The sequence below is a fragment of the Microplitis demolitor genome, chromosome 3 (assembly GCF_026212275.2).
Source record: "Microplitis demolitor isolate Queensland-Clemson2020A chromosome 3, iyMicDemo2.1a, whole genome shotgun sequence".
Classification (NCBI taxonomy): domain Eukaryota; kingdom Metazoa; phylum Arthropoda; class Insecta; order Hymenoptera; family Braconidae; genus Microplitis; species Microplitis demolitor.
Genome location: NC_068547.1, coordinates 9,162,999 through 9,183,640, shown reverse-complemented (window position 1 = coordinate 9,183,640; position 20,642 = coordinate 9,162,999). Strand labels below are relative to the sequence as shown.

Here is a 20,642-nt window from a genome sequence, read left to right as displayed (position 1 = left end):
AATTCCGGGTGAGAAGGTTCGGCTCATGATATCGTCGCCTTCTCTCCAGTAATAATTACCAAATTTCAGATCTGGATAGAACTACAAGACGGCGATCAATATCTCTTTGAAATTCCAACTTTAAAGAACCATATGACATTTATAAGAATTTCATAAATTTTAATAGTGAAGTTCACCAGTCGTATTTTACAAAGAATGATTTAATTATATTTATAGTACATATAACTTAAATTTTGTTGTACTTTATACTTTCTAGTTAAAATCACTAGTTCTATTAAAAATTGTCAACGAAAATAATTTAGCATTACGTCTAATATTATTTTTGATACTTTCAAATACATATTATCACAAAAGGTATTGTATTGAGTCATCCATACATGGTCAAAAAAACATCCCGGGTCGAAAAATTTGATCTGTTTTCAATCAACTAAAAATTTTAAGTTATTTTTATTCAATTTTATTTTTTATTTATATTTAATTAATATGTGAATTTTAATCTAGTTTTGCCCTTACTATTCCTTATTTAGACTATTTTCAGATTTATTTTCAATAATTTTTGGTCTGTTTTTATTCTTATTTAGATCAAAATCAGACTTTTTCTGTCAATTGTTTTTAGTCTGTTTTTGTTTTAATCTAGATCAAAATCAGACTTTTTCTGTCAATTATTTTTAGTCTGATTTTGATCTATATTCGATCAAAAACAGATTAAAATTTTTTTGTTATAATTATAATGATAAATAATATAAAGAAAAAAATTAATGAAAGTTTGATATTTTTTTACACATTGAAATAAAATAATATTTATTTAATAAATAAATTAGCCTCAATTAACATATAGATATTACTTTAAAAAAATTTAACTTTATCCTCCTTCTTTTCTTCTGATAGTGCACCCTAGTAACTGAGACTCTCTTTGAACATACATTCTGAGAATGATCAACTATTTTTCTCTGGCTTCTTCTACCTCCAACTTATTCAATTCCTTATCATCATCTGTTAGATATTTTTATAAATACAGAAATTTATTATTATAAGTTTATATTCAAAATGAAAGAAAATCTTAATTTAAAGAATAATTGGTGAAAAACCTTGCCATTAAAAAATGAATTATTCTAAGGAACTCAAAGATTGTGCGACACTGAGTAATCTTAATTAAAAAAAAAAAAATTACGTGACAAAATTTTTTTTCAATTCTTTGCTTCATTAAAAGCGTTACATAAAAGCAATAAATTTGAATTCAAAAAATAATTAAGAAAAAAAATTATCATTTCCATTTATGGACAAAATTAATTACTACATGATTTATTAAAAATAACAAGAATGAATAAAGTTCAATTAAACTTACTGCTCATGGAAAGTGATTCGGGATTATCTAGATATAGAGGATTATTTAAATTTTCTTGATATTTGAAACGTGCTGTTGCTATTTCGTATTACAATATCACAGAGGAATATTTCGATACGGTTTTAAATGTCAGAATATTTTTCGATTTCATTCAGTGAATTAAAGAAATTTTTGTTGAGATTTTAACGCCAATTTTACTACTTTCGTTAAATATTATTAATATTCTATCAAGACAACTAAAAAATATAGCTGTCAGATAATCATTAACTGCCGCCATTTTTAAACAAAAGACACTAAATAAATAGTAAACAAAAAAAAAATCCATTCTAGACCTTAGAATACTTTTTATAAATTTTTTCTAGACATAAATGAAATTATTATAAGTCCACGATTTAATCTAGTTTTGTCCTTGCACAATTTCAGAACAAAAATTTTTCTAAGTTCCAGAATTAATCTAGTTTTGTCCTTCTCTATCGCAATTGTTTTTTTAAAACAGCAGATCAATACAGCTTAAAATTTTTATAAAAGACCAAAAACAGATCAACTAGTTTAAATACAGACCAATTAGTCCAAATGCAGTGCACTTAGACTAAAATCAGTCCAAATATTTCGACCCGGGATAATAAGTTGATCTTTCAAAAAGGTACTTATTAGTCGGTCGTACAAGAGAAGAGAAATGGTGCCAGAATTTCTTCAAAATAGAATATAATACTTTTGAAATAAGTTTCTCACCAGGGACACTACAAGTTATAGGCGCTATCTAGTGGCGAGTACCGAACTACTCCCATTGCCGTTCTCTCTATGTATATTTTATCTCCCAAGAAATTTTTCTCTTGGTTTGATCAACTTTTTTTTCTTAGTTGGAGCATGCGAAAATTTTTTGCGTTAAAAGAATAATACTTATTACGAGAAATTTAATTTCTTTTTGTTAGTTTATCAAATATAATCCAGAAAATTTTCGATGAAGTAAATGATTTATTTGAGTTAGCGAATAATTTTCACAGTAAACGCAGCTAAAAAAATGTCATATCAAACAAAAATACTTTCGTGAATAGAATCATTAATTTATTAATTTCGAACCATAAAACACCTTCTAAATGTCGTATAAATATCAATGGCAAAGGTTATATATATATATATATATATATATATATATATATATATATTTATATGTTGATAATTAATTTACATTCGATTAATGAATACAATGTTACTCGTAATGAGTAGTTTTTTCAATTGAAAATACTTGACATTAAATTTATTGATCGGTTCAGTTATCAATTATATTTATTTTTAATCATTATTAGAGAAAGTTAGTTGATAATTTCTGATGTTGAAGTTGAATTAATTGATTTTAATATTAAAAACAGTTATTTGGTCATTTTTAATACATTTTTTACAGATCATATAATCGGACAATGTATAAGTTTTGAATCGATAACACCAAATAGTGTAAAAAATAACATTCAGATCATGTTAAAGTACACCGTTTAATGATTCACATCCCAATTATTACTTTTATAAAAAAAAAGCAACAAAACTGACTTTTAGTAAAAAAGAAAAAGTTGACATCTTTTTCCTTCCTAAAAAAAATGAAATTTTGAATAATTTAGAAGGGAAAAGACTTGAATCTAATCATCTTTACAACTTTATGTAATTTAAGTTGAAGCGACCAACAGGCTTGTAATTATTATTATACACTGCAGAACCCTACGTAGTCAATTATCAAAACATATATGCAAAGTTATGTAGGCGTATTTGCAATGCGTTTACGCCCCGGTGGATTCTACCCTCTTCGTGAATACTTGATGCTCTTTTCGTTAGCCGTTAGACTGCGGAAGAAGAGGGATTTTCTAGGAAAAGAGTTACACCAAATTGCGAATTTAAGTAAGTTCATTTAATTTAATTTTGGCGCAGTAAAAAAAAAGCGTCTGAATGAAATATATAACGTTGCTTTAAACATTAATTTTAAAGGATTTAGTGAGAATTTTAACGTCAAGTAACTCGAACCACCATCGTAGAAATCAAAGTCTATTTCTAGTTCTCTGCCAAGCGTTCGCGGCTTAAATTTGGAGGTGTAGAATTTACTTAACAAGCTGCGTCCACGTCATTCCAATAAGAGAAATAATTAACCAGCCAATTATAAGCTAATGATACTAAAGAGTAACTGCTGACTGTCTTCAAAAAATAAGTTTTTTTTTATGAATTTTTATCCATCTTTCAAATTATTAATTCGATGTGTTTATTTACTATTTTTCAGTTTAATTATTCTATATTAGTTTTTTTTTAAATTTCGCGCCTTTTTATTTTATATGTCACTTTTTTCAATCCTCTGGATACGCTAGTGCTGCTTCCAGTAGCTGATGGAGAGAAAAAAAGCATGGGTTTGTGCACTTCCCGACTGCGTACACTTACCTCACATGACTCTAATAGATCAATTACAAAGCAGCCTCTGCGCTTCGCGCTTGAAGTGTGCAATAATAAAATTACTAGTAAAAGTTCATATTTGCGGTGTTGTGACGTCAAATTTTTATTTATTTCGTGTAAAATCAAATATTAATAATCGATTTGAAATTAAAATCAAATAGTTAGATTATTCGAATTTTTTGAAAAATTCTAATTATTCATAAATTTCCAAGGTATTCATGAAATTCCGATTCGTTGGAAATCTGAATTATTGATAGCATGATAACTTATTCCAAAAAATTCTTTCATGACTTATCAAAAGTTGGATAAATACTTTTTGTTATAATTTCAAGCCTAACATTGGAATTCGTATTGAATAATATTTTTGAAAAAACCCAATGAAATTTTTTTACGTAATGAAATATTCAAAATGTGTATTAAATTTAAATAGTTTTTTAGTAAATATATCAACGAGTGGATCAGAGAAAAAAAATTAAGTCGCGATGAAAGAAGTATATGAATAAGATTATAGCTGAATGCATATACTGCTATAAAGCTGCAGACATTCCTCCACCCGATGAAACGGTAACAGTTTACGACTGTAAAAGCTATAATAAGGTAAGTGGCTACATGGTCTCCAGAGCCATCGATCAATGTTGTCTTCTGGACGATAAAACATTACGATGTTACTTCCATAATTGACGGGGATCCATCATTCGCATTTCGTCTTTATACTGCTCACAAGTTAAATATTACGGATGACACCCCCGCTAAACCACATACTTATTTGTATCTCGAAAGATCTCTGGCTACAGCCAAAGCTATAAAACGATAAATAATTACAGCTTTTTCATGAAAAATTCGATTATTTTGTTACTGCACATAAGCGGTTGTGCGACATAATAAAATATGTGGGGTATCAATGTCCATGGGAATCATTTTTGAAGCAATGTCAGGATGGTTGATTTCAGGGATGTAGGTTGTAGATTGTTTTCGACAGCAAGGGAGCCATCACATCTTTCTGTTTTATTACTTTCGAAAAAATCTGCTCTTAAAATCATTACAAGTATGGTTCTAAATTCTCTAGTGAGTGAACCTTTTTCAATTCCATTCAATTTTATCAGTTATTTTATTGTTTGTTAAATCGTATTTTTAAAAATATGGTTGTTTTGTGTCACAGCCGTCTTAAAGCAATACCGTTTCCATCCAATAATGAATTTTTTAAATTTAAACTTCTGGACTTTCGTAGAACGTGAAGAAATAAGACGTTTTTAAGCAATAGAATTTTTTGACATTTCGCATAATTTTCGAGATAACGAATTTTGTGTGGGTGCATGTATACAAAAAAAACTGCTTGCTTAATATCTTTCGAATGGCAAATTCGAATAAATTAAGCTACTGCAGAAGGAAAAATTTAACAAAATTAGATCTGATTAGTTTTGAGATGAATCGATGAAATGGCTTTTAAGATATTAATTTTTTTTTGTTAAATAACTCATAAGCTTTGCTAAGATAGAAGTAAATGGTGTCAACTACCCCACGGTTGAACTCCCATTTATAAAGACCTAAATTTATTAACTAAACTTGTAGGTTTTATGGTTTGCTACCATGCTTTTCTCTTAATGTAATCATGTGATTAATTTATAAAAATAAGTAAGATCTGTGTTTATTAAAAAAAAATAAAGTTTGTTCGAAAACATATCTTAAATAAATCTTAATACCTTTGAGTTAGTAGATAGCAGAAAGTTTTGAGACTAATCTCTAGAGATAGTCAGTACACTGAGAGAAATTTATGGTAACAATTACAATGTATTATGGGAATGGTTCCCATATCGTGTGGCAACAGGTTTTCTTCAAGTATCGATTATAAGAATGATACCTATACAAATTGTGGTAGCTATTCCTATTTACATGGATTTCCATTTTTATACGATATCGGCATAGTTTTTCTAAAACTATGGTAATAATTACTATGCCATTGTAGTAATTGTTCTTTTACTAATATGCTAAACTTTATCTAATATTATGGTATTCCTGTAAGTATGGTAATCATTACCATAATTCAGTTACCATACGATATTGGAACTTTTACCATAACCATAGGAATTTTTCTCAGAGTTATGGGAACTTTTCTCAAATATCACGGGTGTATATCTCATAATTCCAAGTAATTATTATCATAACTTTTTTATCTGAGTTCTATGATGGTAAATATATGAAACTAAGCAATAAGTAAAACATGATAGTCCTAAATCCATCCCCAACAAATGTAGAAGAGATATAAAATAGGAGAAATATAGGCAAGCTCTAAAATCCACGAGCTTACTTAATACCCCTATGATGTATGCGATGACCACGACTAATTCCAAATAAATAATTTGAAATACACAGATTATGTTAATAGCCCCCGATGCAAATCAGATAAAATGAATAGATATATAACATATATGCGACACACCGTGTTTAATAAATAAAACTGTATTTTTAGTTCTCCATTTTCGCCAATTCAATGTCACTTTTTCACATACTGACCGTTCTTTTAAAAAATACAATCAAACAAAATTATGTGTATTGCATTTAACGTAAATTTTGAAAAAGTAATGCAGTTTTTCCTCAATAGTATTCCGCAAGAAGTAGTTTCATTCATAGAGAAAACTTAGTTTTGAGAAAGATTATGACTGCAACGCGTTTTTCATAATAAAATCAAAAGACATTAAAGAAATTTGATAAGAATTTAATATCTTATAGAAACCGAAGTTACACGGAGAAAGAAATATTGTCAGAATGACCATCCAATTTATCTTCAAACGACGTTTATTCAGATTAACAATTCGGTTACCTTATTTAAGAATGCTAACATGTTAATTTTATAGTCTATAGTATCTATGAATCCCCATAGCTAAATTGACTAGTTATTTATAAAGTTATATCTGTAGGATAGCCATGTCAGAGATTCATACGCCGCATAAAATAAGGATACGATCGTCATTTTGACGTTCACTGTGAGGAAACTCTGTATAGCTAAATTGGCTATACGGCGCATCATTAAGTAAGACGAGCATAAAGCGTATAGCTGGAATAACGATACATTTGCTTATTCTGGCAATTTTTCATCTCCATGTACAAACCGTTTAAAGAGAATCAAAAATTATTTACCATCTTCTTTTCGAAAAATAATTCATTGTCTATTAAAATGTATTCGCGAAGGCGCAGTAAATGCGTATTGTTTGATAGTATTTATGTAAGGATTTCTATGTAACGAATCTATTGGTAAAGGCTCAGAAAAACTTTTCCTCCAAAATACTTTTGAATTGATCGATCACGGAACCATTATCTAAATTAGTTCACTGAATTGTCCATCAATTAGATGCATTTACTTCAATTTGCGAATGATTTTTTTCAGTACAGAATGTCATTAAATATTGCGATTATAAGACTACAGTTAAATTTCATATGAGCATCATTAATCAGTTTTCGGTGAAAGGAAAAATTTCATAAAAGACATGACTTTTATAATATTCAATAATAAAAGTTGATATAAATAGAATTTGAAGAAAAAAAATTTATGATAAAGGCATCTTATATATAAACCATATTAAATTATTCAGATGAAATTAGACATTGACAAAGTTAATTGTCTATAATATATCACAAAGAATGTAAAAAAAAACTTTTGTATGAATAATTTAAAAGCATGGCATGAAAAGAACTTTTTTATAGAAATTAATTACTTTGCACTGATTTAAATTATTCAACACATGATACTTGTAACGACATTGTCCTTAAAAAGAGTGATGATCAAAGCGAGTGATTATATAGATCAAGTTCGTCGAATAAAAAGCGTGATCTGATGATTTAAGTCCTTATGAAGGTGTCAATGAGAAAGAGTGCGCTGAGATTTAGCGAGTTTTTTCAATGGGATGCCGATGGCCGTGCCAAAGGATCCTTTGCTCGATTGAGTTTAAAAAAAACACGTTACCAGTGACGCAAACTCGCGCGTGTACAAGCTGGATACTAAGGTGATACTAATTGAAACGAGAAATTCCCGCCACATATCACTGAGAACGTCGGTCTGATCGTTGTCACGGCAGCCTCGTGCGATCACGCAAACACCTATATGTATACCGTTGGTCAACATAACCGTACATCGGGGGTTAGACTATACACAGCTTCGTTGTGTACCATGATACTCGCACCAGATAACGATAGACGATCGTTGCACGCACTAAGGAAGCGTTCAAGTTAGCGAAGTAAACAGAACATGAATCGTTAGAGTCAATAAAGTATAAGTGGAACCCTGGACTAGCAAGTAAATTTTATCAGAATATATGTTGGCATATTTGATATCGTGACAACGTAGAGATTAAGCATAAAATAATAACCTATTGGTACACAGAAAAACAACTACATTGCATTAAGTATAATTTACTTGACCTAAGAATATTAATATGAAAAAAAGAAAATTGTTGCTCAGAGCACCTCAAATTCTTGTTCCAACTGTATTACTGACTTAGAGAGAAAATGGTAAGAATTCAGTTGAAGAAAATCAGTCCCTTGGTTTTTAAATACTCACATTTGACTGTTCAGCCCATGGAGAATAGAGAAACCTCTATTTGTCATAGAATTTATAGTTAAGATTTCAGGTTTTTATATTTTAGATGTATGTTAGCCTAGTGGACTGCAGACAAAACTCCTAATTCAAAGGTCACGCGTTTGATCCCGGCCAAAATCAGTGCCTTTTTATACAGTTAGAAATTTCGCGTTGATTCAACACATTGCGTTTGTGCTGATCTTTAACACAAATTTTAAGTTAAATTATTGAATACATTAAATCTGTTTTATTTTGACAGAAACTTTGAGTAAATGTAACAGACTTTCGTGTTAAAATTAACGAATAAATATAAGCACATAACCTAACCAACTCAAGTATACTGATCTAACCTGACTACAACTTATGTCAATTTAGCAAACAATTAGTTCGATTTTCAGTGATTTTTCTAAAAACCGGAGTTATGAATATTCTCCCGTAAAATAAAAATAAAAAAACTACACGGAGAGAAAAATATCGCCAGAATGACTATCCAATGTATCCTCAAATGACGTATTGTTAGAATAACGATTCATATACCTAATTTAGGAATACTCTCATATTAATTTAATAATCTATAGTATCGTTAAAATAAAGATGCGTCTTTGGGTTAGGATAAGTATTCGTTTATTTAATTTAACAATACGATGAATAGCCTTCGTAACGATATGTAGTTTCGTTGATATAGGTATATGTATCGCCAGTGTGAAGATCCGTATAGTTAAATTGGCTATACGTTTCATCGTCCTCGGTTGTCGTATGCCTAAATACAGAGTTTGAGCAATAGTCATGTCAGAGATACATGAAATGCCTAAAATAAGGATGTGGATCGTCATTTTGACGATTTGCTCTTAGGATACTCTGTATAGCTGAATTGGCTATACGGCGTATCGCTAAGTAAGTTGACTATACAGCGTATATAGCCAGAATAGCGATACGTATACTTAATCTGGCGATATTTTTCTCTCCGTGTATTGAACCTGATCATAAAAATATGAAAGTTATCTATTATTATATTTAATTGTAAATTAATTATAATCCAAGTTTCCTTACAAATGATGCTGCTACAATGCTTTGTTTGGTTATAGTATTGAAGAAACACGCGGGAGTGTTTAGCTAAACAACACAAATTTTGTGTGAATTTTCGTATAACGAAAGAAATGTCACATTTCAGATTTTCTAATCATTTAACATAAAAAATCTGTCAAAATAAAATAACACAAATGGTTTGTATTAAATTAACGGATTTCGGTGTTGAAAATCAGTACAAAAAATTTAACCAAATAATTTTTTAAAACAAATACACAAAATTTCTAACTGTGTAGGGAATAAATTTTCTTAAATGAAGAATTTTTTCATTTTTGATGCAAGCAAACATTTTTTCGAATTGAAAAAACAGAATGACACAAAAGATGTATTCAATTTTGAAGAAGAAAAAATTCTTGATTCAAATTATATTTTTATTTCTTTGCATATTTTCCTGAGCTACATCAAATTTATTATGGTTAAATTCTTAAATGTATCATGATATTTTCTGTGGGTGTCAGCCCATGAAAATATGTTGAAGATGAACGTCTGCTAAAAGTCGTATAATCACGGACAACCAATATAATAAAATACATCAGCATTATCGCGCGCGTATGTACATAAAGATATATACGTATAAACAGCTCGCGTAACTACAGAGAATCGGTAAGGGATACAAATGCATCAGTTTCACGGCTCGTAAAACAAGACAACGCAATTCATGCCGTCCTCATGCATGAATCAACAACCTTTTCTATATTTACATAACAACACTCGACTGTAAGTCTTACCGCGAGAGGGAGGCTTTGACAGATTGGGAATATGGATGGACATTATCCACGAGGGACTCTTTCTTCAAGAGGGTGGAGATGAAACAGAAAAGAAATAACGACAGGGACGAAAGCAAAAGACTTATATAAATCATGGAGAATGAACAAAAGAAAGTATAAGAATTTATGTGACAATACGACATAACTTTATAGTTGAATCAATACGTTTTTAGAATATTTGTCATTTTAAATCCCCATTAATTTTTTTTACGTATCTGATATCTTTATACAAGTGAATCGATGAATATATGAATAGAGATTGTCATTTTTTATTAAAAATTTTATTTATTTTTGATATAATACGAGTTATCTTTATTAACAATTGTAAATTTATCCACTAATACACGAAAAAATTATTCTCGTTTAAAATGGTGTGGTGTCATAGTAAAGCTGGACCATTTTGGCCACCTGCAGAAATTGAAATAAATACATGCAAAAACTACGATGGCCATAGTAAAATTGACTACGATCACAAATTACTGAAATCATGAAAAGTTTTACTGTAGTCATAGTAATTTTGACATGATTTTATTTCAATTTCTGTCAGGTGGCCAAACATGACCCGGCTTTACTATGAAACCACAGGGTTTCGAACAAAAATAATTTCTCCGTGTAATGAAAACATTTTATGCAGAGACACAGAAAGAATAGAATAGTAATGATTACCATTCTACATGGCAATCGTAACCATTCTAAGTGATAAATATTACTATTTTATACGGTAATGATTACCATTCTATATGGTAATCATTACCATTCCAAACAGTTATCATTACTGTTCTACATAGTAACCAGTCCTTTTTTTCAAAAAATAGGAATCGATATTATGTAGAATAGGAATGATTACTATTCTTCTGGTAATATTTACCATGCTACACAGTAATCATGCTACTAGTAATTATTACTTAGTAGCATAGAAATCAAAACCATGCAAGAAAGGCACAGAGTCCCATGCAGCATAGGCGTCATAGCAGTTTAAATATTAAGCGTTGCTAAATTATATACAGCCAATAAAAGAGTTATGACATCACTACAATTGTAACAAATAACATTAAATTGCAATTTATAAAAAAATATAAACTTATTAAATAAAATAATAAATGTAATTGTTTTTCACGAAATAAATATGAGTGCCATTGAATGTGTTTAATAATTTTAAATAAAAAAGACCGATAATGTCGGCATTAAGAGGTTTTAGTAAAAATTTTATTTCATAATAATTTTTTAATGTATATATAACTTTATTTTTAGGTTCTCATTATTGATAATAATTAATTTTACTCATAACTCATAATTGATTGCATATATTTCCAATAAAAAATTTAATTATTGTAATATTTTATTAATGAAACTTTTGTCCATCGAAATTTGTCAATTTTTATACTTAAAAATTTTTTCAATCAGTTAAATAATTATTTATTATTAATTAAATAACTTAATTTTTTAATTATAAATCGTTATTTTGATAATAACCTTACTATCTTGGATTAGAAGCAGCTCCATTGAAAGTGCAATAATTCTAAAATAGCATGAGAATCATTCCCATGCTAGCATGGCCAGTGCTACCATTTGAAATTGGGAAAATTACTATGTCAAATAAATAATACGTTTCAAAATTATGCGTCTCCATGTTACATGGTAATAATTACCATGTTACATCAAAAAAAATACAATTGGCTTCTTTCCGTGTAATTAACCAGTCTTCAGTATCCATGCAATGCATTCTAACCAAGCAATCGTCATGACTGAAAATCACATAGAAACATCCTATTCAATTGAGGCCAAAGACAACTCTTACCAATAGCACTCTAACGTGGATAGTATACGTGGTTTTATATTATCCTCCTTGAAGGATACGTAAGACCAAGTAATTCTTATTACGGAATCGATGTGCATTTACTATCTATTTTTACTGGTACATTTATGACTCAATGAGAATTAATAACAAATGTATCTTGTATTCGTACCATTAATATTTTCTATAAAGGAAAGTTATGGATATGGTTTATATCTATGATTGATGTATGAGAACTTAATGAAATGATTGTACAAAAAGTACTAAGATAAAATCTTTATTTTGTGAGATTGTATTCTAAAACGTAGACAATCGTCTAAGGTGGGCGACAGTACTTATCGAATAAACCTGTGGACCGAGAACGGCTGTTGCAGAATACAGCATGTCTCCATATGTGCTGTATATAACCAGCCATAGGGAGAAGGAGAAGTAAGGCGTGACAAGACTGCAAAGTAAAAGGAACCAGCGTAGAGTCACCCGCGCAAACGGTAACATGCTGCCGAGCCGGTTGTATTGTGAGACCCTTTTGCAAAAGATGCAAAGGCTAACAGAAGGAGAGAGTGAATAAGTTTCCCGTGGGCCCCGTCAGAATCGCCAAGGCAGGTGAATATAACCTCACTGCACTAGTCCCACCGCCATAACACAAACTGTATAGAGAACTTTTGTTTGTATTGTCGTTTTGCAATTACACATACCGACTTCGGCTTTTTCACAAATACATACATATAAATGTGAAGGTTCTTATAGTTTCAGATAAAACCAGTGATCTAGCTGATCGGAAAAAAAATAATATGATGTTCTAATACAAGGAGAGAATTTCATAGTAAAAGTTATCATCTAGTGATAGTAAAATTTTCAAACTGAATTCGATAGTAGTGAATAACATTTAAATTATTAGATAAACAATTTGAATTGTAATATCTACCAACTGTATGGCAAAATCTACAATTATTGATGATAATCAGAAATTATAATTTTTATTGTATCAACTAATTATAACTATTGTCAACATCGTAATTCTTAATAACCTGACGGTAACAGTTACCATCAGCCCAAATAATAATTACTATCTAAGCTAATAAAGAATTTAAATATCGGCGTTACAGTCTGAAGCTTGTCTACATGTAATTTTCTCTTTGATTAACTGTGCATGTGATGGATTTCCCCTGATACTTGGATGATTGCTATTTTGATGATCATACCCAATCATTTAAAGTTATCAATAACAGCTCTATTATTTGGAAAGTTTTATTATATTCGGACTTAAACGATTGCATTGTTACTTATTTTAAATTTAATTATTTAAAGGGCAGTTGGACACAGCTAAAATCTGGATATAAATAAAGGATTTTAATCTATATGAATTTATTCTATTTCTTGATACAAAATTTTTCCAACCTTGAATGGTAACAGTTACCACCCTCGATGTCAACAATTATAATCTCTAATAGTTACAATTAGCATCTTCGATAGTAATCGTCACCATATCAATTTTGCTACCATTTAAAATAATTGAAATTGAAAATTTAGTGTCGTAGATAGTATAATTAAATTTTCTCCGTGACAGTTTCGAGAAAAAATTTTTTCTATTTGACATTTATTTGAATTTACTTGTTAGTTGATTAATATAGAGGTTAAAAATTTTTATAAACTTATTTATTTCAAAAGTAGATACTGTTTATTAATAAATATGAATCAAATGTATCTAGTAATTAGCCAAAGTATCTATTCGTGTCCGAATATCCCCTTCTTTGGCTACAGAGTAAGAAAGAAAACAAAATGATATTATTGGGTTAAAATTTTAGGTTAGATGAAACATGACACTATATCCAACAATTTATATTTAAATATATATATGGTCGAGTCAGGGCGCCAAACGTATATTTTATAACCACTGTGGTAAAAATGGAATAAAAAAGTATAAAACAAAAATTTACCCGCATTTGTATGCAAACTTCGCACGCACGCGTTACGCACTTTTAATCGGCTCTCAACTACGTGACTGCGCATGCTCGCGTGTCTGCCTGTAGAGTCGTGTGCATCCCGTGTTGTTAGCAGAATAAACGGGACACCAAAAAAAAAAAAAAACATTTTTTTTCATTGATTTCTCGATTAATTCACTTGATATTATTATTTAATTCACATCCAACCTCCACAGTTACATAAATTTTTTTTTATCTATCTAATATTACTTTTTGTGTAAGTCATGCAATAGATTTTAAGTACTTGATAATTATACGCAGAAAAAAAATTGAATCAAAAAGAACTTACTTGACCCAAAAATATCAGAACAAAGAAAAAATAGGTCTTCGTTGAATAACAATTTATCGCTCTGTTGAAAAAGATATTTTATTTGATACTTTTCCATGAATTAAAATATAGTTTTATGCGTCCAAAAAGGGAGTAGCGGACACAAATGGTACTTTCACCCTAATGATTTGAAAGAAATTATTCTATTATTTGACTGAACGCAATATTCTTGTCCCGAGATTAAAATTAAAAAAAAAAAAAAGAATTTTCTCGTTTTTGATGCAAACAAACCTTTTTCCAACCGGATTAAAAAAAACCAAAATTACCCCAAAATACGTATTTAATTTTGAAGAAAAAAAAATTCACTATTCAAGTTAAATTTTTTTTCTATACAATTGATGAATACACAATGCAATAATTCATTCCAATACAACCTGAATCAAAATTAGAGTTAATGTTCATAAATTTATATACATAAATATATGCATTATTATTAAATAAATTAGTAAAAAACTAATACTCGTGAAATAACAGTTTTTTTTTGTAATCACGAACTATTCAAAATACCCGGTTATATTATTGTATACATGTATGCATATATGTACAAAGTTTTGAGTACAACTCGCAGTATTCGAAGTATAGCGTCTCAGTGGAGACTTCCGTACACAAACGCTTCGGTCTTATCTAATTTATTGCCTCAAGTCATCTACCAAGAGTACAAGAAAGATAATGATAGAAAAAAAAAACGCGATTCATTCACCGTTCTAGCGACGAGATGAATCTTTGCAAAAATAACTTTAATAAAAATGTACTCACTGTACGTGTAAGGACGCTAACTTGTCATTGTCACGTTTATATAATGAATTTTTTTTGTACGAACGGATATTTTCTGAGTTATAAAAAAATTTCTTTAAATAAAAAGTGATTGTCTACGAAAATAATTCTTTTAGTGAAATGAATTTTTCGGCTTACGAAAAAATAAAATAAAATTCGCGATGATTGCAGTAAAATTCATGACCTCGTTTAACTTAAGCCTCTCATTTTCGATATGAAAAATGAAGTATTTGAGTGCAAAGAAGAAAGAGTATTTTTGGGTCTTAAATGGAGTGTGCAAAGAGGCAGTGTTAAGAAAATAATTAAAAAAATCTAAATAAAAATGGTAGAAAGTAAATAAAATAACAGAACGTTAGAAACAGAACTTCGGGGAAGCTGAGATGAGAAAAAGACTGAAAAGTCTACTTTCTGAGGATAGACGCATATAAGTTGCACATGCTTGCAAACCTTCCCGCCAGAGGCTGCAGAGATGAGAGACGAAGGGGAAAGATGGCGGCCGCCAAAGTCTAACCGGTTCGTTTATATTGCTCTCTATTCTTCTTTCTTTCTTTTCCGCTCTTTCTATCTCTTACATTGCATCTATATATACATATATGTACCTTCTAAAATCACATTTACACGATCTACAATATCTCAACCAGTCTCGATTTATAACTTATTGCTTTTAAAAAATTATTTTTTGCATAATCAAGTTTGCAAAAAACGTAAACAATCGCTTTTAATATAAACAAGACTCAATATTCAAAATTATGGTTACGTAATCGAATTCTTTTGTAAACTTGTGTATAAATTGTTTAAGGCATCAGAAAGTTAACTACAATATGTTTCGCAAAAAAAATAAATTCTGGGGAATTTCGATCGGAACGTTAGCTTAAGAATTAAAAAAAAATTTACTTTTCAAGTGATATTTCAATTAACACAATTAAGTAGACCTTAAATCATTCAGAATTGATTAACCGGTTTATTGATCAGAATAATTGTATAACTTTGCTTTTTTGTAGCATTGTATAAATTTTTATTTTATTTTGCAAAGAGAATGTTTACCCTGTAAAAAATAGGGAGTAAATTCGGAATTCAATCGGGAGTTTTAACAATTTAATAAATTTATATTTAATAAAGATAAATTTTTTTGAGAAATATCATTATTTTGATCAAAAATTGATTCAGGTATTAATAATTAACACATAATATATTATGTTTTTAATTTATAAAATGCTTTAGTAACTGACTAAATTATAATTTTATACAATATACGCTGAAAGGAAAATAACAACTACCAATTTGCAATAAAGAATTATTATCATATTGTATCTGATAATTCCGGGTCAAAAAATTCGGTCTGTTTTAAATAAAATAAGAATTTTAAGTCACGTTTGTTCAATTTTACTTTTTATTTGTATATATTAAATTAACATGTGAAATTTGATCGAGTTTTGTCTGTACTATTCTTTATTTAGACTATTTTCAGACTTGTTTTCAATAATTTTTAGTCGGGTCATCTCTATATCAAAGTCAGACTTTTCTGTCTGTTTCTGATGATCTTTAGATCAAAAACAGTTAAGAATTCTTGTAAAATTTTGAAGACAGAACAACTAGTTCAAAAACGCAGCAATTACTCCAAATATACATTGAAAAACCAAGTGTGTTACAAGTGTACCATTTTCACACACATCAAATGTGTTCCATGTTTAAGGCCAAAAGCAAAACGATAGTTTTTTGTAGTCACTGAGAACACGTCTCACAGTATGCTAAGTATCTATGGTTCACTTATGGAGTTTAATATTATTCGGCAAGTGTGTTAATTTCGACTACACACGTGGTTTTAGAGTGCAGTCTAAAGTAGCCGAAAATTAGATCAAGTTGTCGATTCGGGATTATTGTCCCGCTTACATGTTAACGATTCGTGTTATTTATCATTGCCAATAGTCATAGTTACCATCTAGAAAGTAACATTTCGTATATCTGAAAACTTTGAAAATTTGCCATCTAAGATGACAATGATGATCATCATGGATAAAAATGGTTACCATTTCCGACAGGAAAAGTGAACGTAAAAGAATGAGAGTTTTTCAAATGTAAAGACGGAAAAAGTTACATTGTTAAGATGGAAAGTGTCACTACTTTTTATACATTTCATGATTTTGAAGTACATATTTTAGTATTTTAAAGTCTTTGTGCAATATTGTCTATAAATAACACATAATTGAAGAAGTATGTGGAAGACATCATATATATGTATATATAGATGTATGTATATATATGCCGTCGGAATAAATATACAATGATAAGTTATAGAGTAGACATCAATAATTATTGTGAAAAAGTTATAATTTGTAAAAGTAGAAGATAAAAATTGCATTATGCTAATTATTGATGCATACTTACAAGGTACACTTTCGATAATGATTCCATTATTTTTGAAAGAAAAAGTAACTAACACCATCAATCAATCATTTGTACAAAACTTATTCGTTCACTTTTTGCTACAATCCCAATATGAAACCATGCAACTTCAAAATTACATAAAAAAGCTACGTCACACTATTTTTCACTTTCAACTTAAACATTTTTGAAGACAGCAAACACAAGGACTTGACACACTTAATAATAGTTATATTTATCGTTATTTCGAAAAGTAAACAAGGATTGTTTCATCGAAGTAACCCGTTACTTAAGATTGTGCCTAGTAGATAAAGCCGTGTCTATCAGCCATTATGCACTGCGGCGCGGCGCAGAAACGAATAGGTCAACACGAGACTTGAACACCGCTGACCACTTTGCTGTTTACCCCCCTCAATCATCAACATAAGCGCGCTTTTACACCTACACCTTGCCACTATCCATCCCCTCTTCATTCTTTTGTCAGTATCCATTCTCCAACTGTCTGTTGGTTCTCCTTCCATGTTACCGGACTTCTTGTTTCCCTCGTCGTTATTTACAGCCAAAAGTCACATAAATATATGCAATAAAATTGTATTTAAATATTTATAGATCAATATCATAACATTCAAGTGAATAATTCGGTATTTTATCAGAAAATTTGTTATACTTTAAATATGTTGACATTAATTTAAAAATTAAATTAGTCAGTGAGGTAAAAGACTCACCCGCTCACTTTTCATTAAAGTGAAATCAAAGCACTCAATATAAATCACTACTTGAAATGAAAAATGATTATTTTCTTACAGTTTTTTTTTTTGTATTTTCAAATATTAGAATCAAATTTTAATTTTTAAAATAATGTTGATAATTAATTATTATTAATTTTTTAAATAAGCTCGTCGAGTGGACTTATAGTCGCTCACTAAAAGATTTTGGAATCAGTCACTTAATTCAAATTTATAACAAATTATAAAATACTTTGATACGTCATATTCTAATATATTTAGATTCTATAAAAATTCTAAAAACGCATTATTCAGTTAAAGTGAGCGACTAATGGTATTGATTAGGTTTAGAGTCACTTTATAGTAAATAAAATAAAAATATGACATTTTGTACAAAAAAATTTGATTTTCTATTTTTGACATATTTTTAACCATTATTTCGTATTGAGCCTCTAAAATTGTATACTTGAATACATTGTTTTTGCCCTTCATTTCTAGTTAAGTCTTTCTTATTCTACACATGCGGTTTGATTAAAATCAGGCGTTCATTGAAAGCTCCAACAAAAAAGCAATTAATACTCGATAATTAGATAAGAAATGAAAATAATTAAAACTCACATTTAAACGCAAACTAAAAAAGTCACATTAGAGGAATTTTTTTCACTAAAAATTCTAAGAAATTACCAAAAAAAATGCTGGTTCTTATTTAAAACAAATTAATCAATATCCTGTTTCATTGGTTTTAAAAACAAAACTAACTTTCTTGCTTAATGTTACTAGCATTATAAAATAAATTACAGGGAATAAATAACTTTCAGTTAGTAATAAAAATAAAATAATTATAAATTAAATGCAATGACGAGATGGGATCGGTAACCGAGTAAACATAATAATTACAAAGTTTATTTCTTTGTAAATAATAAATATACTATCAAAGCTGTAGAAAACTCATAAGCAGAACGCAATCTAATTTTTTTTATTAATAAAGTCAGCAACGCAGCAAAATTTATGATACTTATAAAAACAAATGTTTTAATTTAGCATTTAGTGCGTATGATATCCGCTTATCGTGTAAAGATCTAGAGTAATTATTATATTATAACTACAGGTTGTAATTAGTTATAGTCGAGTTGAAATGGAACAAGTCCAAAAGTAGTTTTTAGTAGATGCACGCAAGATTCTAAAACATCTTTGGTATACATCTCTACAATAGCAGACACGTGTTTTTAATCTGACAAGATAAAAAAACTATCGAGCTTGACGTTCATTGAAGTTCAAGTTCTCTATTGTTCGTTAGCGACACGTGTCTACTATTAACACATAGACTCTTGGAATATTGACAATTTTAAGTTGAAGATTAGTATTTGTTTAAATGTTCATATATTCTTCACCCATTTTTGTATAGAAATTATTCGACCATACGACTCGTTTTGCATGATTTGTTATCACGTACATGACGGTGGATATATCAAGATTGCTTCTTTGAATGAAAATTTAATTTTGTGCTTGTAAAAATTTTTTTTAAAATATAGATATACCCATGTTTTGAACCAAATTATTTTTAATACCTGTTTGATCTAAAAATTTTTATTTGTCAGTATGTACAATGTGACAGAACATTAATTATGAATTAATCGATTTGTAAGTCAATCATTAAATTTAAGAAACACATTGTTAGAATCATGAATTAGAAAAATTGAATGTTCTGTCCCAAGTTCGCAAACAAACTTAAACCGATGTTGACGTACTCTACCTTAGACCATCTCTATACTAGTACGAGCGAAACCAAAACACTATCATTGTTTTAGCCCGATTCCAAATCGAGGCGTATTCGCTATGAGTGTGACTGCAGCGCCAGACAAAATATGAACTACGGGAGGCTGTCAGAGTATGTTTTTATACGTATGTCAATAGCAAGAAACATAAAAATAAATAAATATTATAAATAATAGTAAAAAAAAAAGTTGTAAAAAATATGTGACAGTTTTATAGTAATTGCAGTTTTGTTTTTTAGCTAAACGGACCATCAATGAGTAAGTATAATGATAAAAAATAAAAAAGATTGCAGTAAGCATTTAGGTTAAGTTGTTTGAAATTCATATCAAAGTCAAAATATGATACTAAGGAAAAAATCAAAATGAAAAATAAATAATTAAATAATAACAAAATAAATACTTTCACGTGTGCTTGCTTACAATTTCAGTAATCATAGCCTCCCGTAACTCCGAAAGTAACCACTGCAAACGCTTCAGTCAATTTGATTTCCCCTACCATGGCTTCACTCAGAGCGAATAGTAGTGTACATCTTTGCATCTGTTTACAATAACTGAAGTATGTCAATTCGAGCTTATTCAAAGTTTGCGATTTATTAGATATTCTTTAGACCGACCTTTTCTACATCTTACCGTCTAATCTATAGCAAAGTTTCTATCAAATTTTGGAATCAATAAAGTCCAATAAT

General features: G+C 29.3%; 1 protein-coding gene across 1 annotated transcript in view; it reads right to left on the bottom strand.

The window, feature by feature from the left end:
* Positions 1–17,774, bottom strand: part of LOC103579965 (homeotic protein antennapedia) — a 167,849-nt gene extending 150,075 nt beyond the window's left edge. Inside the window, exon 1 of the mRNA XM_008561538.2 lies at positions 17,460–17,774. The gene's annotated coding sequence lies outside the window, so the exon portion shown is untranslated. The remainder of the gene's footprint in view (positions 1–17,459) is intronic.
* Between the last annotated feature and the right edge of the window lie 2,868 nt (positions 17,775–20,642).